Genomic DNA, 26400 nt, shown 5'->3' with positions numbered 1-26400 from the left:
CAAAGAGAAATTCTTAAAGCAACCACAAATAGCCTGCATATTATTCCAACATGAAAAGTTACACACTGGTCATTCGGAACCCTAAAGCCAGGAGACACATGTCCACTTTTTATGCTATTGCTTCACTAAAGACAACCTCATGGCAACATGGGGCGTGAACTAGGATGGATGGTCCGGGCGGGTGGGGTGGGTTTCCTATTTGAGTCTGGGTGTCTTTCATAATATGATGGTGTTAAGTCAAAGGCAGACAAGAGAAAGTAAGAAAAGAAAATAAAGACTCTTTGGATCATTTTCTTTCATGCATTAATTAATTTTGACAATTGTTTCCTACAAACTAAGACAAAATGAAACCACTTCAGGGCACAATGATTGATGAACTCTATGGAGGCAGTGTTGTCAAACTCAGAAGACCACAAACACAGTGTTTGTAACTGATGCACTGTGCATTCCACAAAGTTAACAGCAGAAGAAACAAGAGAAGTCATAACATACTAGAACAATGGAGTTTTCTACTTGTTTCTATGTTCCTACAGGCTGCAGGTAAGCTAATATCCAGTTTCATTCTCTTCTTTGTCTTTGTTCCTTTCACTTTTCTCTTGAACTATGTTTTGGAAAGAGAATCTCTGTCTTAGAAATAGTCCTTGAGTGAATGCTGAATTCACCATTTTTCTGTACCTCTGGAAATGCCACCGAGGAGAGTGCAGGAAACTCACCAGGTTATGGCTCAAGGCTCTCACCATGTTTTCATCTGCCAGCTACTCACTGGTACAGTCTCAGTCTCAGGTCTACGTTTGAGAGTTACTGCTGCTTGCCAAAGAGAGTGGAAGGAAGAAATATCACTCTTTACTTAAAGAAGGTCAATGATATTTCCTTGCTAAACTGTTCCGGCGCTGTATACCGTGTAAGATCCAGATGAGCATGTAATGAAGATAGGAGTATTGGAAGGTGAGAAAAGGAAGTGTTTTAGAGAAGCAGCAGAAGCTGGGGTGAGGAGAGAGAGGGAAGCTTTCAATGGGTGGTATTCAAGGAGTGGAAATTTCATAAGCCTGGTGGCATAGTTCCAGAAAGGAGAGGCTGACACTGAGCTGGAGTCCTGCTCCCACCTCTGGGACCATGTGCTTTAAGCACAGATTTAAAACTCTGATGACTGACTGAGTCTATAAAGCTCTTTGAATCTCTTGTAAGAAAGTATATACACAAAATACTGCTACTTTATTATGATGTCATAAATGATCCCACTGGTTTATAGGAGACTCACCGTGTCCTATATCCTGCTTTCATTAGTCATTGATATTTTAGGGAGATTTCAATGATCTCATGTTGTCTTCAATCAATGAAACAATTCTACTGAGGAAGAGAAATGCCCTTCCTGCCTTGGGAACATCCTGTCAAGTGTGGGATGTGTTTCCTGCCTGCCATGTCTTCTCCAGTCTATGCCATTAGCACCCACACAGTTATCCAGCCTTTTAGAAAATGATTAAACATTTTCTAAATGTTCAGAACATTAAGCTGGATGGATTTCCCCAGCCAGCTGAGAGTCAGAGCTGTCTAGAAGACAGCAGATTTGGCTCCTGACTCATAGTGTGACTTTTCTCCAAACATTTACATGCATTCTTTGGTCTTTTTAGTTTTTCTGTAAAATATCTGTGTTTCCTTGATTACTGTGAGGCAGGAAAGGATAGTATTTTGAAGACTGAAAACTAATTTCAGGAAGATTAAATTAACTTATTCTGATGCATATTAATTTCCACTTTTAAAAGTTAATTAGGGCTTCCCTGGTGGCACAGTGGCTGAGAGTCCGCCTGCCGATGCAGGGAACACGGGTTTGTGCCCCGGTCCGGGAAGATCCCACGTGCCGCTGAGCGGCTGGGCCCGTGAGCCATGGCCGCTGAGCCTGCGCGTCTGGAGCCTGTGCTTTGCAATGGGAGAGGCCACAACAGTGAGAGGCCTGCGTACCGCAAAAAAAAAAAAAAAAAAAAAAAAAGGTTAATTAAAAACTTCTCCTAGGGTTCTAGATCCCATCCATGTACAGGGAATAATTTGTTCACACTGGGAAAGTACGTAAACACTTTCAGGCTCATAAGCCACCACTTAATGACTAAAAGAGAAAGAATATGATAAGTAGGCTCTGGAGGACTGAAATTTTGTGTAGCTTCTCCATGCCTGCACTGCTTCACACAGCTTTTGTCTTGGTACAGAGCCATACACAATCGTACACTATAGCAATTCGCTTTTTTTCTGGAACAGCCCTGTCAGTTCAAAACATATAAAACACCTAGGTATATAAAAGATACCTTGGACATCTCCAGTTAATGTTCCAAGCTGTCTATCTGTACAGTAGAAGGGTTTACACAGTAAACGACACTAATAGAGACATAAAAGAGACTTTTCCAATTTATATCTACTATTTAATAGCATAGTGATTAAGTAATAAAATAGTAATAGTAATTAAGAGCACAAGCTTTAGCGTCCAGCTGCCTGGGTTCAAATTTTGGTTCTACGAGGTCAGAGCTGTGTGGACCTCTGTTACATTTCCTCTTGAGCCTCTGTTTCAACATTGGTAAAATGGAGATACAAACTGGCTTATTATGAAGATTAATTTCGATGCATGTAGATACAAAGCACATGGAAAAATATTCAATAAATATTAGCTATTATTAGACAGTACAGTCTGGATTAGTAAATTTAGACCTCCCAAGCCCTACTGATCCCCCCCAAACACCCCCCACTGAAAAAAGAACAACACTAAAGGAAAAGGAAAGGAAAGAGAATAAAATTTAAAAAGAAAAAAAAGAGAGATTCTTTTGGTATTATCATAGACTTGGGTGATTTTTGTGTTAATCTCTCAACATGTTAAGAGTAGAACATAAACGTTCAGGTTTAGAAGGCAAAAAGAACATGTGCATCTAACCTTAATCCCACTTGAAACTCCCAATAAAACTATAATACAGAGTCTTTCTAAAATGACAAACCCACAGAAACGTGGAGAATAAGAGGGGAGACAACATCAGTAAAATCTGGAAGCTGGAAAGCAGACAGACAAGTGGTAACTGACCCTGCAGATCCAACAGGGTCAAATTTGAAGATGGGTCAGCTAAGACCCAACCCAACCTCTCAAGACTCCAGAATGAGAAGCAAAGTGGGGAGGCTAAATGGGGGTGTGTGGTTAACTAAGGAAAATCAGGTAAAAGCTGCTGAAGAAAATTTAGATTCCTAGATTTGTGTGCCCCTGCCTCCATCCATATTGCCCCTGCTGGGGTGGGGGAGGGAAATCTGAAGATTCATTACGAGGATGTGGTAAGTCAGAGGAAAGCTAGCCTGGCATACCAAGCACATGTGACAGTGTGATCACCATACTGAAAGTAGAGATTAAGTGAATGCATGCATATTGAAAGCAAAATGCAGAGAAACTCAGATTTTCCCCCCCTAATTGGCTCTCAGAATGCTGGCAAGAAGGCCTTTACCCTGCAGTCAGAGGACTGAAAACTCTCCTTTGGGGAATATGACCAGTGAAAAAGGAAAAAAACCCTAAAGATTCTGATAATTGGGAATTCCCCAACAAATGACCCACCCAGTTCACCCGGCTGGTGAAGTCAACCGCAACAAGCCCCACCTACACAGTCAGAGCTTCCAATCAGCTCTTTAGATCATCTTTAACCGTAAGCAGACAGCAAAGAATTATCAGAGAGCTGTGGAGAGCCTGCAAAATGTTAGACTCTAAAACAACTAAAGAAAGCAAAAACCTGAAAAAGCGAAGTCTACAAAAGGAGAAGGCAAACCCCCCAAAAAAACCTCTCATAAAAATTCTGTACGGGAGACCTTCAAGATGGCGGAGGATTAAGACGTGGAAATCGCCTTCCTCCCCACAAATGCATCAGAAATACATCTACATGTGGAACAACTCCTACAGAACACCTACTGAACACTGGCAGAAGACCTCAGACCTCCCAAAAGGGTCTTGGTGCTCTGGCTGCGTGTCAGGCCTGTGCCTCTGAGAAGGGAGAGCCGAGTGCAGGACATTGGTTCATCAGAGACCTCCTGGCTCCACATAATATCAAACAGCGAAAGCCCTCCCAGAGATTTCCATCTCAACGCTAAGACCCAGCTCCACTCAACAACGAGCAAGCTCCAGAGCTGGACACTCTATACCAAACAACTAGCAGGACAGGAACACAACTGTACCCATTAGCAGAGAGACTGCCTAAAATCATAATAAGGTCACAGACACCCCAAAACACACCACTGGATGCAGTCCTGCCCAATAGAAAGATAAGATCCAGCCTCATCCACCAGAACACAGGCACCAGTCCCCTCCACCAGGAAGCCTACACAACCCACTGAACCAACCTTAGCCACTGGGAGCAGACACCAAAAACAACGGGAATTACAAACCTGCAGACTGCAAAAAGGAGACCCCAAACACAGTAAGTGAGGCAAAAAGACAAGACAGAGAAACACACAGCAGATGAAGGAGCAAGGTAAAAACGCACCAGACCAAACAAATGAAGATGAAATAGGCAGTCTACATGAAAAAGAATTCAGAGTAATGATAGTAAAGATGATCCAAAATCTTGGAAATAGAATGGAGAAAATACAAGAAACGTTTAACAAGGACCTAGAAGAACTAAAGAGCAAACAATGATGAACAACACAATAAATGAAATTAAAAATTCTGTAGAAGGAATCAATAGCAGAATAACTGAGGCAGAGGAACGGATAAATGACCTGGAAGATAAAATAGTAGAAATAACTACCATAGAGCAGAATAAAGAAAAAAGAATGAAAAGAATTCAGGACACTCTCAGAGACCTCTGGGACAACATTACATGCAACAACATTCAAATTATAGGGGTCCCAGAAGAAGAAAAAGACTGAGAAAATATTTGAAGAGATTATAGTTGAAAACTTCCCTAATATGGGAAAGGAAATAGTCAAGTCCAGGAAGCACAGACAGTCCCATACAGGATAAATCCAAGGAGAAACACACCAAGCCACATATTAATCAAACTATCAAAAATCAAATACAAAGAAAACATATTAAAAGCAGCAAGGGAGGGCTTCCCTGGTGGCACAGTGGTTGACAGTCCACCTGCCGATGCAGGGGGCACAGGTTTGTGCCCCGGTCTGGGAAGATCCTACATGCTGCAGAGCGGTTAGGCCCGTAAGCCATGGCCGCTGAGCCTGTGCATCCGGTGCCTGTGCTCCGCAACGGGAGAGGCCACAACAGTGACAGGCCCGCGTACCGCAAAAAGAAAAGAAAAGAAAAAAAAAAGCAGCAAGGGAAAAACAACAAATAACATACAAGGGAATCCCCATAACGTTAACAGCTGATCTTTCAGCAGAGACTCTGCAAGCCAGAAGGGAGTAGCAGGACATATTTAAAGTGATGAAAAGGAAAAACCTACAACCAAGATTACCCTACTCAGCAAGGATCTCACTCAGATTTGACAAGAGAAATTAAAACCTTTACAGACAAGAAAAAGGTAAGAAAATTCAGCACCACCAAACCAGCTTTACAACAAATGCTAAAGGAACTTCTCTAGGCAGGAAACACAAGAGAAGGAAAAGACCTACAATAACAAACCCAAAACAATTAAGAAAATGGTAATAGGAACATACATATTGATAATTACCTTAAATGTAAATGGATTAAACGCTCCAACCAAAAGACACAGACTGGCTGAATGGATACAAAAACGAGAACCGTATATATGCTGTCTATAAGAGACCCACTTCAGACCTAGGGACACATACAGACTGAAAGTGAGGGGATGGAAAAAGATATTTCATGCAAATAGAAATCAAAAGAAAGCTGGAGTAGCAATTCTCATCCCAGGCAAAATAGCCTTTAAAATAAAGACTATTACAACAGACAAAGAAGGACACTACATAATGATCAAGGGATCAATCCAAGAAGAAGATATAACAATTGTAAATATTTATGCACCCAACATAGGAGCACCTCAATACATAAGGCAAATGCTAACAGCCATAAAACGGGAAATCAACAGTAACACAATCATAGTAGGGGACTTTAACACCCCACTTTCACCAATGGACAGATCATCCAAAATGAACATAAATAAGGAAACACACGCTTTAAATGATACATTAAACAAGATGGACTTAATTGATATTTATAGGACATCCATCCAAATACAACAGAATACACTTTCTTCTCAAGTGCTCATGGAACATTCTCCAGGATAGATCATATCTTGGGTCACAAATCAAGCCTTGGTAAATTTAAGAAAATTGACATCATATCAAGTATCTTCTCCGACCACAACGCTATGAGACCAGATATCAATTACAGGAAAAAATCTGTAAAAATTACAAACACATGGAGGCTAAACAATATACTATTAAATAACCAACAGATCACTGAAGAAGTCAAAGAGGAAATCAAAACATACCTAGAAACAAATGGCAATGAAAACACGACGATCCAAAAACTGGGATTAAGCAAAAGCAGCAAAAGCAGCTCTAAGAGGGAAGTTTATAGCAATAAAATCTTACCTCAAGAAACAAGAAACATCTTAAATAAACAACCTAACCTTACACCTAAAGCAATTAGAGAAAGAAGAACAACAAACCCCCAAAGTTAGCAGAAGGAAAGAGATCAGAAATAAATGAAAAAGAAATGAAGGAAACAATAGCAAAGATCAATAAAACTAAAAGCTGGTTCTTTGAGAAAATAAACAAAATTGAAAAACCATTAGCCAGACTCATCAAGAAAAAAAGGGAGAAGACTCAAATCAATAGAACTAGAAATAAAAAAGGAGAATAACAACTGACACTGCAGAAATACAAAGGATCATGAGGGATTACTACCAGGAACTACATGCCAATAAACTGGACAACCTGGAAGAAATGGACAAATTCTTAGGAAAGCACAACCTACTGAGACTGAACCTGGAAGAAACAGAAAATATAAACAGACCAATCACAAGCACTGAAATTGAGACTGTGATTAAAAATCTTACAAAACCAAAAGACTAGGATGAGGTGGCTTCACAGGCAAATTCTATCAAACATTTAGAGAAGAGCTAACACCTTTCCTTCTCAAACTCTTCCAAAATATAGCAGAGGGAGGAACACACCCAAACTCATTCTATGAGGCCACCATCACCCTGATACCAATACCAGACAAAGGTGTCACAAAGAAAGAAAACTACAGGCCAATATCACTGATGAACACAGACGCAAAAATCTTCAACAAAATATTAGCAAACAGAATCCAACAGCACATTAAAAGGATCATACACCATGATCAAGTGGGGTTTATCCCAGGAATACAAGGATTCTTCAATATAAGCAAATCAATCAGTGTGATAAAGCATGTTAACAAACTGAAGGATAAAAACCATATGATCATCTCAATAGATGCAGAAAAAGCTTACCACAAAATTCAACACCATTTATAATAAAAACCCTCCAGAAAGTAGGCATAGAGGGAACTTACCTCAAATAAAGGCCATATATGACAAACCCACAGCCAACATCGTTCTCAGTGGTGAAAAACTGAAACCATTTCCTCTAAGATCAGAAACAAGACAAGGCTGTCTACTCTCACCACTATTATTCAACATAGTTTTGGAAGTCCTAGCCACAGCAATCAGAGAAGAAAAAGAAATAAGAGGAATCCAAGTCAGAAAGGAGGAAGTAAAGCTGTCACTGTTTGCAGATGACATGATACTATACATAGAAAATCCTAAAGATGCTACCAGAAAACTACTAGAGCTAATCAATGAATTTGGTAAAGTAGCAGGTTACAAAATTAACGCACAGAAATCGCTTGCATTCCTACACACTAATGATGAAAAATCTGAAAGAGAAATTAAGGAAACACTCCCATGTACCACTGCAACAAAAAGAATAAAATATCTAGGAATAAACCTACCTAAGGAGACAAAAGACCTGTAAACAGAAAACTATAACACACCAGTGAAAGAAATTAAGGACTATACAAACAAATGGAGAGATATACCATGTTCTTGGATTGGAAGAATCAACATTGTGAAAATGACTATACTACCTAAAGCAATCTACAGATTCAGTACAATCCCTATCAAACTACCAATGGTATTTTTCACAGAACTAGAACAAAAAATTTCACAATTTTATGGAAACACAAAAGACCCCAAATAGCCAAAGCAATCTTGAGAAAGAAATGGAGCTGGATGAATCAGGCTCCCTGACTTCAGACTATACTGCAAAGCTACACTAAACAAGACAGTATGGTACTGACATAAAAACAGAAATATGGATCAGTGGAACAGGATGGAAAGCCCAGAGATAAACCCACGCACATACGGTCACCTTATCTATGATAAAGAAGGCAAGAATGTACAATGGAGAAAAGACACCCTCTTCAATAAGTGGTGCTGGGAAAACTGGACAGCTACATGTAAAAGAATGAAATTAGAACACTCCCTAACACCATACACAAAAATAAACTCAAAATGGATTAAAGATGTAAATGTAAGGCCAGACACTATCAAACTCTTAGAGGAAAACATAGGCAGAACACTCTATGACATAAATCACAGCAAGATCCTTTTTGACCCACCTCCTAGAGAAATGGAAATAAAAACAAACAAATGGGACCTAATGAAAATTAAAAGCTTTTGCACAGCAAAGGAAAACATAAACAAGACGAAAAGACAACCCTCAGAATGGGAGAAAATATTTGCAAATGAAGCAACTGACAAAGGATTAATCTCCAAAATATACAAGCAGCTCATGCAGCTCAATATCAAAAACACGAACAACCCAATCCAAAAATGGGCAGAAGACCTAAACAGACATTTCTCCAAAGAAGATATACAGATTGCCAATAAACACATGAAAGGATGCTCAACATCACTAATCATTAGAGAAACGCAAATCAAAACTACAATGAGGTATCACCTGACAGCAGTCAGAATGGCCATCATCAAAAAATCTAGAAACAATAAATGTTGGAGAGGGTGTGGAGAAAAGGGGACCCTCTTGCACTGTTGATGGGAATGTAAATTGATACAGCCACTATGGAGAACAGTATGGAGGTTCCTTAAAAAACTAAAAATAGAACTACCATTATACCCAGCAATCCCACTACTGGGCATATATCCTGAGAAAACCATAATTCAAAAAGAGTCAAGTACCACAATGTTCACTGCAGTACTATGTTAAAAAAAAAAAGTCTGTTTCTGAATACACTATGTTATAGGATTTTTTTTTAATATCTTTATTGGAGTATAATTGCTTTACAATGGTGTGTTAGTTTCTGCTTTATAACAAAGTGAATCAGCTATACATATACATATAGCCCCGTATCTCCTCCCTCTTGCATCTCCCTCCCACCCTCCCTATCCCACCCCTCTAGGTGTTCACAAAGCACCGAGCTGATCTCTCTGTGCTATGTGGCTGCTACTCACTAGCTATCTATTTTACATTTGGTATATATGTCCATGCCACTCTGTCACTTTGTCCCAGCTTACCCTTCCCCCTCCCCATGTTCTCAAGTCCATTCTCTAGTAGGTCTGCGTCTTTATTCCCGTCTTGCCCCTAGGTTCTTCATGACCATTTTTTTTTTTTACATTCCATATATATGTGTTAGCATATGGTATTTGTTTTTCTCTTTCTGACTTACTTCACTCTGTAGGACAGACTCTAGGTCCATCCACCTCACTACAAATAACTCCATTTCGTTTCTTTTTATGGCTGAGTAATATTCTATTGTATATATGTGCCACATCTTCTTTATCCATTCATCTGTCAATGGACACTTAGGTTGCTTCCATGTCCTGGCTATTGTAAACAGAGCTGGAATGAACACTGTGGTACATGACTCTTTTTGAATTATGGTTTTTTCAGGGTATATGCCCAGTAGTGGGATTGCTGGGTCATATGGTAGTTCTAATTTTAGTTTTTTAAGGAACCTCCATATTGTTCTCCATAGTGGTTGTATCAATTTACTTTCTCACCAACAGTGCAACAGGGACCCCTTTTCTCCACACCCTCTCCAGCATTTATTGTTTCTAGATTTTTTGATGATGGCCATTCTGACTGGTATGAGATGATATCTCACTGTAGTTTTGATTTGCATTTCTCTAATGATTAATGATGTTGAGCATTCTTTCATGTGTTTGTTGGCAATCTGTATATCTTCTTTGGAGAAATGTCTGTTTAGGTCTTCTGCCCATTTTTGGATTGGGTTGTTTGTTTTTTTGATATTGAGCTGCATGAGCTGCTTGTATATTTTGGAGATTAATCCTTTGTCAGTTGCTTCATTTGCAAATATTTTCTCCCATTCTGAGGGTTGTCTTTTCGTCTTGTTTATGTTTTCTTTTGCTGTGCAAAAGCTTTTAAGTTTCATTAGGTCCCATTTGTTTATTTTTGTTTTTATTTCCATTTCTCTAGGAGGTGGGTCAAAAAGGATCTTGCTGTGATTTATGTCATAGAGTGTTCTGCCTATGTTTTCCTCTAAGAGTTTGATAGTGTCTGGCCTTACATTTACGTCTTTAATCCATTTTGAGTTTATTTTTGTGTATGGTGTTAGGGAGTGTTCTAATTTCATTCTTTTACATGTAGCTGTCCAGTTTTCCCAGCACCACTTATTGAAGAGGGTGGCTTTTCTCCATTGTATATTCTTGCCTCCTTTATCAAAGATAAGGTGACCATATGTGCAAGGGTTTATCTCTGGGCTTTCTATCCTGTTCCATTGATGTATATTTCTGTTTCTGTGCCAGTACCATACTGTCTTGATTACTGTAGCTTTGTAGTATTGTCTGAAGTCAGGGAGCCTGATTCCTCCAGCTCCGTTTTTCTTTGTCAAGATTGCTTTGGCTATTCGGGGTCTTTTGTGAGAAACAGACTTTTTTAAGAGGAAGAAAATAAAGAGAAGCCCTTGGGAATTAAAACATGACTGCCACCATGAATAATAATTATAATAACAAATAATAGGAAGAGAACACTGAGGAAGCCTCCCAGGAAAGGAGCTAAGAGATAAAAAATAAGAAATTTAGAGGACTAGTCTTGGAGGTCTGACATCTGAGTAACAGAGAAGGAGAGAGAACAGGGAAAACAGAAGGGAGTCATCAATGAAATAACCAAAGAACACTTCCCGAAACAGAAAGACAGTAGTTTCTAGAATGAAATAGTCCATTGCATATCCAACTTAATGGATGGCAAACAGACAATACCGAGTTGTTCTACTATAAAATTTTATTACACCAGAGACAATGGGATGATTCTAAAAGCTTCCAGAGGGAGGGAAAAAAAGCGGATCACACAGAAAAGATCAGGATTCAGGACGTCTTCGGACTTCAAGGGTAACTCTGGAAACATGATAGACTGTCTGTAAAATTCTGAAAGAATGTATCTCCAGGGGGCTGTCATCTAATAGTGACAATACTGCCTTTTCCTCACACAGCTGGGGTTGAGTTTTGCTACACAGGTTTTCAAACCTAAACAACGAAAAACAAGAAAATTATTCACAACATTGTCAGGGTGGTGTTACCTGGCTAGGGTTGGGGGTGGGGTAGGGGAAAGAAGAGGTTAGAAGAAAGAAAAGGTTAGTCAGTGCACTTAGGGAGCTTCCTAACCCAAGTGGTGGGTATAGGGGTGTTAGTTTTATTATTAATCTTTACATTATACATTTACATTTAAAGTCATCTTTATACATGTTATGTTTTACACACACACACACACAGACTTTGTTTTATGATCCACACGAAGCTGCCGATATTCTACCATTTTTTGAAGTACAAAAATAGCAACCTCATATGTTTAAACCTAACAGTTCAGGCTCAGCAATGTACCTTATGCCCTTGAGGCACGTTAAGAGCCTAAGTTTCCCCACAGGCAAAAATGCAGAGTGGAAAAAAAAAAACCCATGTAGTTTAAGAGTAATGAACTCTCATAACTGTATAACTCTCCTATTGTGTATGCACAATACTATAATTCCTGTCCTCTAAAAAGTTAAAACGTAAGACTCGAATGGGGAAATTCCTTTGCGTTTCCCAGAGAAAAGATCTGGCAAGTTACTATATTCACATAACTACAGTTTAATGTAATAACATAACAATGAGGACTTAGGAACAGTTTTTAGAAATCCCCAAACCCTCACATTTCCCTCACTTCTGCTTTTCTTAGCAGAAATGGGGACACAGAAACTGGAAATGACAGGAAGCAATAATGGGGATGTGATGTGAGGGACAGATTCAAGAGGAGGAATTAGATATAAAAGGAGACAAGTGTACTTGATATTCTCTAATCAAGGAGGAGCCATGGGTGGACCGAGTGGGTTCTTGGGAGAAGAGCTGTTTTGAGGCTCTTTTTTCAGGCATATAGATTAAAAATTCACATAAATCAAAGAGTAGAATCTTTGACTTGTCTCCTTTTAGCTCTGATTTACGGGGCAATTATGATGCACCTTACATGTCTTTATATACATCATCACTGCATCCTCATAGATGTCCCATGAATTTGGTACCATTGTTACCACCCTGCTCCAAATACCTTTTTAATATGAGGTAACAGGCTCAGTAAGGTTAAGGACGTAGCTCAAGGTTACAGGCCAGTAAATAGTAGAGCTAGGTTTCAATCTGAGGTAATTCTAATCTCAAACCCACTTTTGTAATCTGTAACCTTCTTTTACAATATAAACTCTCAATCCTAACTCCTTTATTTTCAAAATGTTCCCTTCTTAATCCTGCTCCTTATTCTACAGCTAACTGTTACTATGATTTTTCTAGTAGCATCTACTGCCCCATCCTTCCTAAGTGAGTTGTGGGAAATCCCTAGGTACTTTTGTTTGAAAGACTAACACTGTATTTCTCACACTGGGCTATATACAAGCAGCACTTGGCAGTATGCTGGGGGTTCGTGAAGCCATAGGATAAACAAGGCATATCCTCCTGAAGTGACAATTTATTGCAGGTTTTATTTTGGGGGAGAATCTTGGTTTTAATTTGAAAACAAACAGAGATGCTGTGATATCTTTAAATGCAAGATCTGCACTAACTTTTAGGATAAAACAAGTAAGGTTCCAAGACACTTTGTACTTGCATATGACTTAAGTCATGGGAGGCCCATCTTCCTTTATTTTCATTCAATATGAAACACCTTCACACTGACATGTGTCAAAAAACAAACCAAAATAAATACCCCCAAGTACTTGAGGCTGTACATTCCATTTCCAAGGTAACAATTTCTCACATTAGTAGCACCATCTCAAAACACAACTGGTTGCCTTAGAAACGGCTGTGACTATGCGCACGTGCAATAAATGTATCTATGTACGAATGGGAATAAACAAGTAAAAAAAAAAAAAAAAAGCCAAAACCTGATCTTCCAAAATAGAAACAGGTAAACTGAAAAAACCCACCTGGGTAAATCTTAAAACAAAGAAAAGAATGATTTAAAAGTTGACCACTATCTAGGAAGTAGCAGCCACAATATTTTTAAAGGATGCTAAAATTAGAATGTGTATGTACAGAATGCAAGGAAATAGTTTGAGTAGTAACTTTAGCGTTAGTGAAATGATTTATGAACCATCAACTCTATGCCAGTCCATATAACATTCCTGGTCAAGCACTCTGTTTCAACAACTTTTCTTTTCTTTTTTTTAACAGAGGCCAGAGCAGAAGACTCTTGGTTTTCCTTAGTTAGACAAGGCAGGACAATTCATGTGAGTAGGGAACTTGTTTCAATGTGACATGCTACTGAGTTGGTATGACAATGATATGGCTTCATTTACATACTGCTAAGAGGCAATGTATGAAATGCAGAAGGAACAATGTGTCATGTATCTGTCACCTGTCAAAGGCAACAAGTATCCTGTTTATAAGACATAGATCAAGCATCTAATACTTGAATATACTGCACATGGGAGTTATCACAAGGAAATAATTTTATGAGCTATCTTAGCTCAGGCTGCCATAATAAAATACCATAGACTGGGTGGCTTAAACAACAGAAATTTATTTCTCACAGTTCTGGAGGCTGGAAGTCTGAGACCAGGGTACCAACCTGGTCAGGGTCTGGTGAGGGCTCCCTTCCTGGCTTGCAGATGGCTACCATCTTGCTGTGTCCTCCAACGGCAGAGAGACAGCTCTGTGTCCCTTCCTCTTCTTATAATGACACTAACCCCACCACAAGGGCCCATCCTCATGACCTCATCCAAACCTAACCACTGGGGGTTAGGGCTTCAACATATAAATTTGGTGGGGGTGCACAATTCAGTCCATAGCATGAATCATAGAGTCTTTCTTGTGCTCATCCATTCACTGCCCGATCTAACCAACTCGTTAACATGCTGCCAAGCTGGCATTCAAATGCTGAGAAGAAAATGGGCTCCAATTTGATCATTAGCTTAAAAAAAAAAAAAAACTTCTGTTTTCAGGGAGGCAGAACATCTCTGAAAAAAGCACAGGATGTGGATTCAGTGTGGTACTAGACAGCTGTTACCTCCCTGCAAGTCATTTTTAGCTTCTGAGCTAGTTTCCTCTTACGTAAAATGACAAAAATGCAACTACTTACTCCATAGAGATGTGTGAGGATAAAAATCAGATAACAACTATGAAAGGGCTTAGTAAGCTGTAAAAGACTACATATTGTTATTGTTAGGCCATGAAAGCACAAAAATGTGGTACTGCGAGAAATAAATGTTTGTTGTTTATAAGTCACCCAGTTTATGAGCTTTCTGTTATAGCAGCACAAACCAACTAATACAAGGACTAAAATTTGTCCACTGGAATTGGTAATTAGGAAATTACTGGTGGCCTCAGCGAGTGCAGTTATAATGGAGCAATGGGGGCTAAGCCATCCCTTAGGAGTTAAGGAATAAATGGGTAGCAAGAAAGAAACTGTATGCCAGTCTTTTGAGAGGTTTAGATGAGGAGGAAAGAGACTAGAGCAGGCTAGCTGTTTATGAGTTAGTGATTAAAGCAGTGGCAATCCAAGAGATCAGGGAATCAGAAAAGCATGTCACAAATAGCTCAGAGTGGTATTTCAAGAAAGAGGGGATAAATCAATCTGTTACAGAAGAAAGAACATGGAATCTGGAATGAGGTATATCTAATCCTGTGACTTTGCCACTTACTGGCTATGAGACAAGATACTTAACCTTTTCTCATCCTTAAGAAGGAAACATCACTACCTATGGGACTGTTGTGAGAACTAAATGAGATACTGCATATCAAAGTGCCTAGCACAGGTGCCTTCTGCTTGATCCAGAGAGGGTACTCAACAAATATGAGCTCTCATTTCCCCACAGAAGTCACTGGTAACACTAAAAAGTGTCATTTCAATTTAAGCAGTTAAGATGTATGCTAAGTTGCCCAGGGTTAAGGCATTCAGTTATGAAGTATTAAAAATAGGAACAAGAATCGAAAGGGGAAAGGATTTGAGAGCATTAACCATGTTTGAAGTCTAAAAAGGATGAAGCAAGTAAAGTACCAAGAGTGAAGTGAGGCTAGGGGAACAAGAGCCCTCATGTTTTATATGTGATTCGCCCACATCCAAAAATTACTTGAAATAGAGGTCCCTCTTTGGTCTATAAAGGATAAGATTTACAACAGAGATGAAGTTTTAGGAGGCTGGACATGGAAAAGATCAAAGGACAAACAAGGCTACTTTAGGGAAGAAAGCTGGTGGAGTGGACGTCTGATGTTGATCATTTCAGCAAAGATCTGGGAAACATTTGGGAAAGTTAGTTTCCTTACCAGATCTGAATCCAAGCATCCTTGAGACTAATTATTAGTGAATGTATACAGTACACAGCTAGGGAATTTGTGCATAGAAAACATTCCCTAATTGCACAATCTCTAAACCTTTCCATCAGACTTTAACTATAATGATGTGCAAGTAAACATACGTAATCAAATTTTCCAACCCTACATAGGCAAAGAATTATTCTCTTCAAACACACATTTCATTCTAATAATGAGTCTTGACATGACAGCTTTCTTAGATAAATTCAGTTATTTTCCAGATGGTGGGGGGCAGGGGTATTATTAATAGGCATTTTTAACTCCATATTTTGATCATAAGGAAAACCTGAGCTTTAAAGAATTTAGAACTGAGCAGTTACAAGGCAAGATAATGGTGTAATGAAATCCAATGCTATTCTTTTCCCAAATTTCTCTTCCTAACATTGGGCTGGCCAAAAAGTTCGTTCAGGTTTTCCATATTGGGTTGGCCAAAAAGTTAGTTCAGGGTTTAAACCCGAACGAACTTTTTGGGCCAATCCAATACATACATGAAAGACAACTTTGTCTTCAAAATACAGTGCACAGACTCCTTACCAACTGTACATTTACTGGTCACAAATCAAGGTGGAAGAACCGCTACACAGCTCAGGAAAAAAAAAAAGATGCTGTAATTATTGTGAGGGAAAAGAAACTAGAAAAAACATCCTGTGTTTCATGATACAAAGAAAAAAAATTAAAGAACTCCTCAAGGCAAAGAAAAAAATCCTTCAATTACTACTGAAGATAAAGAAAGAAGCAGTAAGTGAATTTTAGAGTGGCTTAACACAGGTGGTCTGAGGAAAGACAAAGGTTAGTTTCCTCACAAAATCCTCTTCCACTCCACAGGAGAGGAATGCATGCTTTCCTTAGAAAAATGAGTTGTACGCTGGCAACTGTTGGAACATGGCCACTGACTGACTTTACTGTAGGAAATGAATTTTGACAATCAACTAAATGAAGCATGGTAGACAGGACCACTGTGTGGAGCTGAGCTGGCTGTGCACCGTACGACTCTGCGGGAAAAACATTCACACAGACGAAAACATGACAGGCACCTGTGGAGTTATGCACAGCAGCAACCCTGGTGGTAGGTATGTATTAAAAAACAACATGAGCTCCATGAGGACAGGGAGTTTTCTCTATTTTGTTCACTGCTGTATCCCTGGCACAAAGAACAGGGCCTGGTGCTTAAGATAATCAATATCTGCTGAATGAGGGAGTGAATTAATGAATGAAAGAACAGGGCAAAACTTGAAGTTTGAGAGCAGAGAGATGAAGTATATGTTAGAACAGGATTCCTTAGGATTGGAAGATATTAAGTGGGTCAAAAAACCTCCAGGACTTTGGAATGGAATTCCTACCTGTTATGAAGGAGGTGGAGGAAGGAACCAGTTTGGACTGTCTTGCCACATGTTACTGTGCTCTGGCATGGACTCACTAAGGGCTGAGCTAAAATTACATAATAAAGAGGGGTGGAAAGACCATGTAGCATAGATGGGAGATTTTCTTCTTAGGTAACAGGCTAAGTATGTCAAGAAAAGTTCACTCAATGGCTTTGTTTCAATCAAAAGCATCTACATGGCCATAACCATACAGGGAGATGGAAGTCAGATGAAAAGATATGATTTTTATTATAATATGAACCCACTCCAAATAAATTCTTAAACACATGATCAAGTAAGATAAACACTGCAGAAGTGATCTGTAAACTGTTATATGCAACCATAATGTTAGCTGTTTTAGTATCCAATTAACAGAAACAGAGTTCATAAAGATTAACCAGTTAATTAATGTCCACTGACCATTACCTTGAGCCTTAGCATATATGCATTTATATAAAATAGGTAACTTGTACTCTTCCTTGATTTTCATTCTGTTTTATTTATCAGGTTTCAACTAGACCTAAAGCTCTGTTTCTTTACAACCCTCAACATCATCTTTACACGATCCATAAACATATACAGAATTTCTAAGGACACGGGCTATGGCTGATTCAGTGGAATTTCTTTTAAAATTCCCAGTATTTAAAAAAAATTTTCAACTAGAAAAATATATTTCAAGAGAGCTGATGCCTCTATATATGTCCTCTTATGGCTCCTCCAATGGCATATCACAAACAATTCATCTCAACAAGGAAATCTGCTAAGTTGCTCTAAATTCTCAGCAACGCATAGGGACTTAACCACATTTTTCTGTTCACAATCTGTTTTCTGCCAGGGTATTTCTGGCACACACCATTTGTAATTTCCATTAAAACAACACAGCCAAACAAAACCAAAAACACATAGCTCTTCACTGCATAAAACAAAACAAACTAAACTGTAGTAGCTTCTCTGGGAGGAAGCATTCCCACTCACAGCCACTTGATGTTTATCGGGCTATACTAGTTGAAACCTGTGAGAAACAGAGTGGGAAGTTCCCTGTAACCAAAACAAAAAATGTTACAGATACTTAAGTGATCCTTAGCAATACTTTTCTCCTGTCCAGTATATGTTTAGGAGTTTAGTAGGTTACACAACCTACTAATATAGGTATACTAATATAGGTATACTAATATAGGTATAAATAAAAGACAACCGGTATATATTCTCCTCAGATGTGGTAATGTGATATACCAAAGAAGTAAAGCTTTAATTTCACTTTATTTTTCTATGGGTAATATATTCACATGGTTCAAACTCCAAAAGAAACCAAAAGTTATTCAATGAAAAGTTTCTCTCCCACCCTATGCCCCAGCCACATAGTTCCTCCCCACAAAGGCAACCAATGTTAACCACTTCTTGGGCAGCCTTCTGGAGAGTCAAGAACAAGCAAGTGTGTGTGTTTCCCTTACCCTCTTTTACACAACTGGTGGCATAATGTACACCACTTCTAGGTAGACTCTTAGGCACTTCTCCCACTATGCCATGGATAGAAAATAGGCTTCTTGCGTGTCTTTTTTGATAGAAAAGCAGCTTCCTCAAGTGCTGTGTTGTGAAGGAGTTTGAGACCAGCAGACTTGGAAGGAAAGTATTTTGTGATTATTTTATATCTGCTACAACCATCTATTCCTGTTCTATGTCTTACTGTATCTTCTACATGCCTCTATCGTAGGAATTACCACACTTTATAAATATACTTGGGAAGGGTGTCTGAGGGTAGGTACCATGTCCTTTCATGTGCATAATGCAGGATACCTACCCAGCACAGTGCCTAGCATATATTTAACATTCAATAAATATTTACTGAAAGAATCCCACAGCAAAATTCCCAATGTTTAGGGAGAACAAGAGAGATTTTCATATTCCTGAATGAGCTTCTTCCCTCCATGCAAAGATAGACTTGATTGACCCTAGAACTATAAATTTGTAATGAAGGTGTATTTGAAACATATGTGACAGTGTTTCCCCAACCCTGTTAGAATTTACAGCAATGTCATCTGGCACTCAATCTGCTTGGGAAAAAATACTCATACAGAACAACACAGGATCCTATCATGTGCATAATCAACTAGTTTCCAATCACTGCCATCTAAAGAGAAAATGGTTGTATAACATCTGATTTCTGAAACCAAAGTGGGGTGGGGAGGGAGGTCAGGTGATGGTGGAAGAAAACTGAACAGAAACATCCTAAGTGAAAAAGAAAGTTTACAATTGTCTAAAAAAAATCCAGTGAGTGAGAAAAATTAACAAAGAACATTTCAACTGAACTTTACTCATTAAGACTCCATCTGCTAATCATTCTCAAATCTCTTGTATGAACTTATATTTTCCACCCATAGTGCCATCTACAGTACGTGTAGGAATCATGGTATTTTTTAGGGGGCAAGTAACTGAAATGAAAGCCTGGCATACTATATAGGCTGCCATCATCATACCCTTTTAAATATATGCATTTATCAAAGTTACATGGTATATTTTCTCATTACCACATGTAAGGAAAGGCAATAATACTCAGTGGGCTGGTTATTATCTTCTAAAAATTAATATCATAAATCTAGAGCTTATAACTTTAAGTCTTTAAATTACATGTTATGTAACCATGAACAATGATGAAAAATAATTTATAATTTTGAACTAGAGTTTAAAGAAATGTTTTAAATATGCCCCAATTCCCATTTATTTCATCTTGCTGTGAGATACAAATTGGGACTCTCCAAGAAGAAGTAAAAAGAGTCCCCGTAAGAAGTAAAAAGAATCTCTTATTTTTGGTGGGATTCCTCTTTTCTGACCAGTAGGTTAACCTAGGGATAGACAGGACAGAAGAGGAAGAAGAATATCAAAAGCGAACAGACTGACTTAGATTTACAGGTGAAAGTTGGAAAAGCCTGAATGAAGGTGTCCCAGACCACAGATGACTTTCATGTCCCCAAGAGGACACTGGACCAATGTGTTATGTTATCATAACATAACTTTTAAGGTAAATCAGTGGACTCCATTAAAACTAATTTTTAGAATTAAAAAGAAATTTGATTTTGGAGATAACCAAAGATAACCAATAATATTAAGAAGACAAAGAGAATTTTTCTGCTTTGTTCAACCAACTATTCTCAACTGGGCATTAAATTTCATCTTTCTTCTCAAATTACATCACAGTAAGGTCACCATGTGTTGATAACAGAAAAAGAAATTAGCTGATATTTATTACTTTCCCCCCACTCTTCACCCCCTACCTCCTAAGTACAACTTTGCTACATGGTGCTATTTGAATAGTGTTGTCTGGATATGGAATCAGCCCCTCTTCTTTCCCATCTCCTAACTCTAGCTCTCAAAATCTGACCTAATTGTCAAGACCCAAATTAAATGTCGATGTATCCATAAAGCATTCTTTGATTCCTCCTTAGCTAGAAGTACTTTTCTTTAGCCTATGCATTTTTTAAAGCTCTTCTCTTAAACATTTCTTAGGGCCCTTATAAATATTCTACACATTAACAATTTAAGTACTTACAGGATTATAAACTCCTTGACAAAGAGAGAACTGCATTTTATTCATCCTTCCATGTCAGTACCTAGCACAGTGCCTGGCATAGGATAGGAAATCAATCTAATAAATAATATATGTTTACATTTGAAAGTTTATATGGCTCATAATAAGCCAAATAGTTCTTTTGAGAAACATCACGGCACAAAGATCAACAACAGAGGATCTTTGTTAAATATTTCTTGGACAAGGTAAGCTAAAACCTATGGCAACTCTAGTAAAATATACACATTTAAACTCATGATTTTTATGAGAGTAATAGTTAGTGTCATTCAGTCACCAGCAGTTTAGTGACAACTTAACGTTACAGCTTGGTAGAGCTTTGGTTAGGCTAAGGCATGTGATTTACCAGGAGCTAAATTTCTTAAGCTCTTTTCTAATCATTACTTTAATTTATAGATTAGACAGGTTGTACTGTTGCCAGGAAGATGTCACAACTACCAGAAAGGAAAGCATAAACAAATTTTAAAACATGCCAAAGGCTGAGAAGAAAGGCAAGTATTAAACAGAATCCTTAGCCTTATGTTTACTGATTTTGTTTCTTGGGGCACCCTTTGCTAAAGTAGAAAAATGCCGTACCAAAGTATCCCAGCCCTCATAGATTTATTCAGAGACCCTAGTAAATTTATGTATGTGGTATGTTATACTATATGAAATTAACTATAAAAGAGTTTCTATTAAAACAAGATTAACACACTTAGAAAAGAAGAACAGAAAATCTATGCAGAGACACAGAAAAGAATTAATTTCTGATACTAGCAAAATGTCCATGGAAAATAAAATTAGATGTGAACACGGATAGATAGAAATAACCAGCAGGGAAGAATTATAATTAAGCTAAAAGAGAAATAGATGAAAGGACCTCGTTAGTCTAACCCTGGACATAATCAACAAACTTCCCACAATCCCACAATATACCACAACCAACAAAAAGGAGCTTGTGGTCAAAAGTACACAAACAAGAGCTAGATACAAACCATGTCATTTGAAAGTTGGGAAATGCGTGGGAGAACCAAACAGACAACAAATAACAGGGAGGGAACATTATTGTAATTAGGTAGCTTTGGGGAAAGATATAACTATGAAGCTCAAGGTGCTACACAGACGACAAAGTCCTTAATTAGTTTCTTTGTTTTTTTAAGTAATGTTTCATGCTTATCAGGTATTTTCTGGTGTAGGTTGTAACATTTTTCTCCATTGGAATTTTAGGAAGAAAATAAATTGGAGAGGCTGCATTAGGTAGTGTTTAGAGAACAGACTCAAGCCAGATTTCCTGAATTCAAATTCCAGCTCTCTCACTTACTAGCTGTGTGACCTCAGGGATGTTATTTAACCTCTCTAAGCCTCAGTTTCCTCATCTATAAAATGGGAACTAATACTAGTTCCTCCCTGATAGGAGGATTTGTTTGTTATGAGGATTAAATAACTAATTTATATAAATCACCTTGGACGTATATCTCACAGTAAGTGCCATATGAATGTCTGCAAAATAAAATCTGTCATAAATAGTTTAGATTTCATCTGATGTAAGAAAAAGTTTGGCCCCCATGATTGAGAAGATCTCCATATATATATATATCATGATGACACTAGGCAGAACTTTAAAAGTTCTCTATTTCCGAAGAAGCCCCGCTTTGACTTTGTTTTCTGTCCTTCTTTCCCCACCCCCATGATTTCTAACTCTGCTTCAATAATGATAGTTAAAAGGTAGTTATCCAGGAAACAGTACACCTCTCGCTCAAGGTTCATAAGTGTTCATTTCCTCCAAATCTGCCATGCTCCACAGGAAATGAGAGGGGAAAAGAGGACATATATCCTCTTTTCTTATTAGATACATGACAGTAAGCATTAAAGCTGATGATAGGGTGGAGTTTGAGGTCTCAACAAGATTATGTAAAATCAAGAGTTCCAACATAGAGGTGCTGGTGTGATACCTAAAGAATAATATAGTAGAGCCTTTAAATAATTTATCAGCAAAAAATCAAGTAGATGGAGAGCAGGCTAATGGCCTCATTCCTAATAACAATCTCTAGAACATGAATAACAAGAAAAGTAAACTTGAAAGGTTAACACAAGAAGGCAAGTGTCACTGAGACTCATGACACTGGAAAGGTATGTTCTATTTTAATGATGCTATCGTGGTTGACACACCATGATGCTTTCCTAATACGGATTACAAAACATATAGACACAATGTACAGTAGTAACGGGAAATGTTACCTCTCCCAGCACTGGGGAGAGGTTTCATTCTGGTAAAAGTAGAGCACCTGCTAAGTTGATACCATATTGACAATTTCATTTCTCAGAAAGCAGAGGAAATGACAGAGAAAACTGCTATTCAGGACTGACAGGGAGGAAACTGTAGGTGATGTAGGAGTGACAAGAGCTTCAAAAGAAGTGATGGTGCTTGCTAGCTTGGACTCTGTAATAGCAAAGGAAGGAAACCTTTCACATGGGAGGACCTTAGACCCTGAGAGAGTAAATGTCAGTGTTCAGAGATCGGATGGAGGTAATTCCAAGCTAGAAACTCTTAACTGGGAGCGTAACCTAAGACAAATGGAAGGTAAGCCTTTAAAAACAAAATTATATGCTATTGATTCGAATGAGGAAAAAAGGAGGGAAGCAACTAAAGAAAAAAGAAAAACAAGTAGAGATGCATTTATTAAAGGATGAATGCATAAAGTGGCACAAACTCACTATAAAAATAACAGGAAAGGGCTTCCCTGGTGGCGCAGTGGTTGAGAGTCTGCCTGCCAATGCAGGGAACACAGGTTCATGCCGCGGAGCGGCTGGGCCCGTGAGCCATGGCCGCTGAGCCTGCGCGTCCGGAGCCTGTGCTCTGCAACGGGAGAGGTCACGACAGTAAGAGGCCCACGTACCGCAAAAAATAATAATAATAATTTTAAAAAACAGGAAAGTTAATGCCCAGAATGAGGTAAATATTTTTTTCCTACCACACTGTTTTTTTTCTCTTGCAGGTCAGAACTGCTGGTTATGTTCTGTCTATGAATGAAGAGCCCAAAGAATTAGAGCTTCAGCCTGGGAAAAGAACTCGGAAGAGTCCAAAATGGGGAATAGGCAGTATATGTTAGGATGTTGGCGGTATCGAAAATAGGCTATTTTATGGCCAACAGAAGAGTTTACAGGGACCATCAATAGGGACATGCTAACTTGGACTGAGGGTGCCAGGTGCTCTATAGAAATCGGGGAGTTAGGGCTGGCCCCATCAGTGGATCTGGTGAGGAGTACCCATATTTCTCTTGACTTCTCGCTAGGTAATTGTTATTGTTAAGCTTCTTGTTGCTTTTACCAAATATGTTTAAATTTTTATTTTTTGAGTTTTGCTGAGGTTCTTGAACCAAACCTGTAGTACTGCTGCATACATGCCAATTTGGGGAGCCATTCTTTCCAAAGACTGGAGTTTGGGCACGGGCTCGTACTGAATAATGTCTCTGAATCTTCCAGCTGTTTCTTGGTAAACATTGTTTCCTCCATGGATGCCTCTGGTACTTGCCTTTAGTGAGATCCTCTGAGTCTGGCATTCATTAATCTCTGCTGTTCACACATTCAGGTCCAATGACTAGTTATTATTATTATTTTTAAGTTATATACAACAAAAAAGTCTTTTTATTTGTGCTTGGACAGTTAGTGCAATATTAAGAAATGACAACTAAAAATAAACGTTCAAAATTATGTTCAAGTTAGAAATTCTGGTCAAAAGACTGAATGAGAAAAGAAGTACAAGACAAGGGAAGTGACTGAAAAAAAGTTACTTCAAATGAGTTCATTTTTCTAGGCCTGGGTGAATTTCATCCTAAGACACCAAGAAAACTTACATATACAATCATGCAACCATTACTGGTTTTCTCTAAAGAAAGGAGAATGGAAGTCTGGAGATAAACAAACATGATTGTGATTTTCAAAAAGGAAGGAAATAGGGATCCTGAATACAACACCACCAGCTCAGGAAAGGAGCAGACCAAGGGGAGCCAGAGCAGTAACGTGACCAAGGTGATGGCATGCGAGGGGCGTCAGACACTGCCTCTGGGGCCAGCCTCTAGAGGCGTGCCTGTGCACGCACGCGCACACAGTCACAGTAGGGTAGGATACAGACCTCCACTGCCATTGCTGTGAGACATCTCTAACCACATCTGTGTCTTTACACCCTCTAGGGTCAAAGCCCCAGGACAGAGAGCCCAACTGGCTAAGCATGGATCTTATGTGTATGTCTTAGTAACAGGGCTGGGACCAGGGTAAGGTGACTGAGGAACTTGCATTGGGCACAAAATTTAAAGGGGCACCCAAAAACTCACTAATCAAGATAAGCAGTATTTTAATGCAATATATTTTAAAATCAAAATTGATGGAAAAAATCCATGATGAACAAAATATTAAAATTTAAAGAAATTTTAAATTTCTTTAAAATGCCAAACCATACTGGTGCCTAAAGCAAAAGGGAAAATCAATAATACTGATCCTTTCTTCAAACTTTTCATATTTTGTTCATCATGGATGTTTTACATTAATTGTGATTCTTAAAAATATTGCATTAAAACAGTTCTTAATTACTGCGGATTTTTGGCATTCCCTGAAATACTGTCACTAAGGTAAGTGCCTCATTCTCCCCACTCCAGCCCCACGCCTGCCCCTAGTTTCCAGGGAGCAGCAAGAGGGACTGTCTAGAGCCATCTTTGATTTCCCCCATGGGACGCCTGGCTCTCCAACAGGAGGCGAGTGTGGATGCTCCTTCTGCCTGGAACACTAATCTATCCTGCCTCCTTCCTCTCCTTTTGATCTTTAGGTCTCGGTTTAGATATCTGCTCTTCACTACTGGTTTAGGTGTTCCTCCGCTGCCCTAGCATCTAATACTACAGCGTATCAAAATACTTATCACCAAATACTTATCAGTGTTCCACAATTTGTTTACATCCTCCCCCGACTACTACCTTAGATGGCATGGATTCTAGGATATCCACCCCTGCATCACTCTTATACCTAACAGAGTGCCTGAAATGTATTAGGCCCTCCATACATATTTGCTGAATGAATGGCATGGAAGCCATGTCACAGGGGATAAACTGAAATTAAAAGTGTTGATTTTGGCAGAGAACAAACTCAGGGAAATATAAACAGCTGTCCTCATCTATCTGAGGAGGGAGGCTGAGATTGCTATTTCTCAATCTTCTGTCCACTCCCACTCCTCCTGGAGGGGATTCATTACACTTCCATCACAACTGGCTCACAATGGCATTAAGTATTCATTAAGTCTGGGATTTTTTTTTTTTGGAGGGTGGTGGTGGTAGTACATATGCTAGAGTGGATCTTGTACGTTGGAGAATACCGTGTCAGAATGGTGAAGAGGCGGTACCTGTGTTATTCGCCTTCAACCTGAAAATCATAGCATCAGTTGTTCTTGCCCCCAATAACTCTGCAGGAGACACCTAGAACCCACTGTGCAATACTATCGTAGAATAGATTTTGGCTCAACATGAGAATCGTTAACCTTTAGAGCTATTCATAAACAGAATGAGTAGACACCTGAAATGATGAATAAGCCATGACCACAAATCTTGCAACTTCTTGTCAGCATGCTGCAAAGTGAACCTGGCAGAAACTGGAGTGGCAGTGGAGATGCAGTATTGAATAGTGAGCCTCAAAAAGACATATCCATGTCCTAACGCCTGGAATCAGTGAATGAGAC

General features: G+C 38.8%; 1 protein-coding gene across 3 annotated transcripts in view; it reads right to left on the bottom strand.

Moving 5' to 3' along the window:
* The window catches only part of PRORP (protein only RNase P catalytic subunit), a 134053-nt gene that overhangs the window by 14002 nt on the left and 93651 nt on the right, over nt 1-26400 (bottom strand). The gene's annotated exons all lie outside the window — the stretch shown is intronic.

This window comes from Lipotes vexillifer, unplaced genomic scaffold, assembly GCF_000442215.2.
Source record: "Lipotes vexillifer unplaced genomic scaffold, Lipotes_vexillifer_v1.1 scaffold324, whole genome shotgun sequence".
Classification (NCBI taxonomy): Eukaryota; Metazoa; Chordata; class Mammalia; order Artiodactyla; family Lipotidae; genus Lipotes; species Lipotes vexillifer.
Note: the sequence above shows the minus strand (reverse complement) of the source record. Positions and strands in the feature narration are given on the sequence as shown.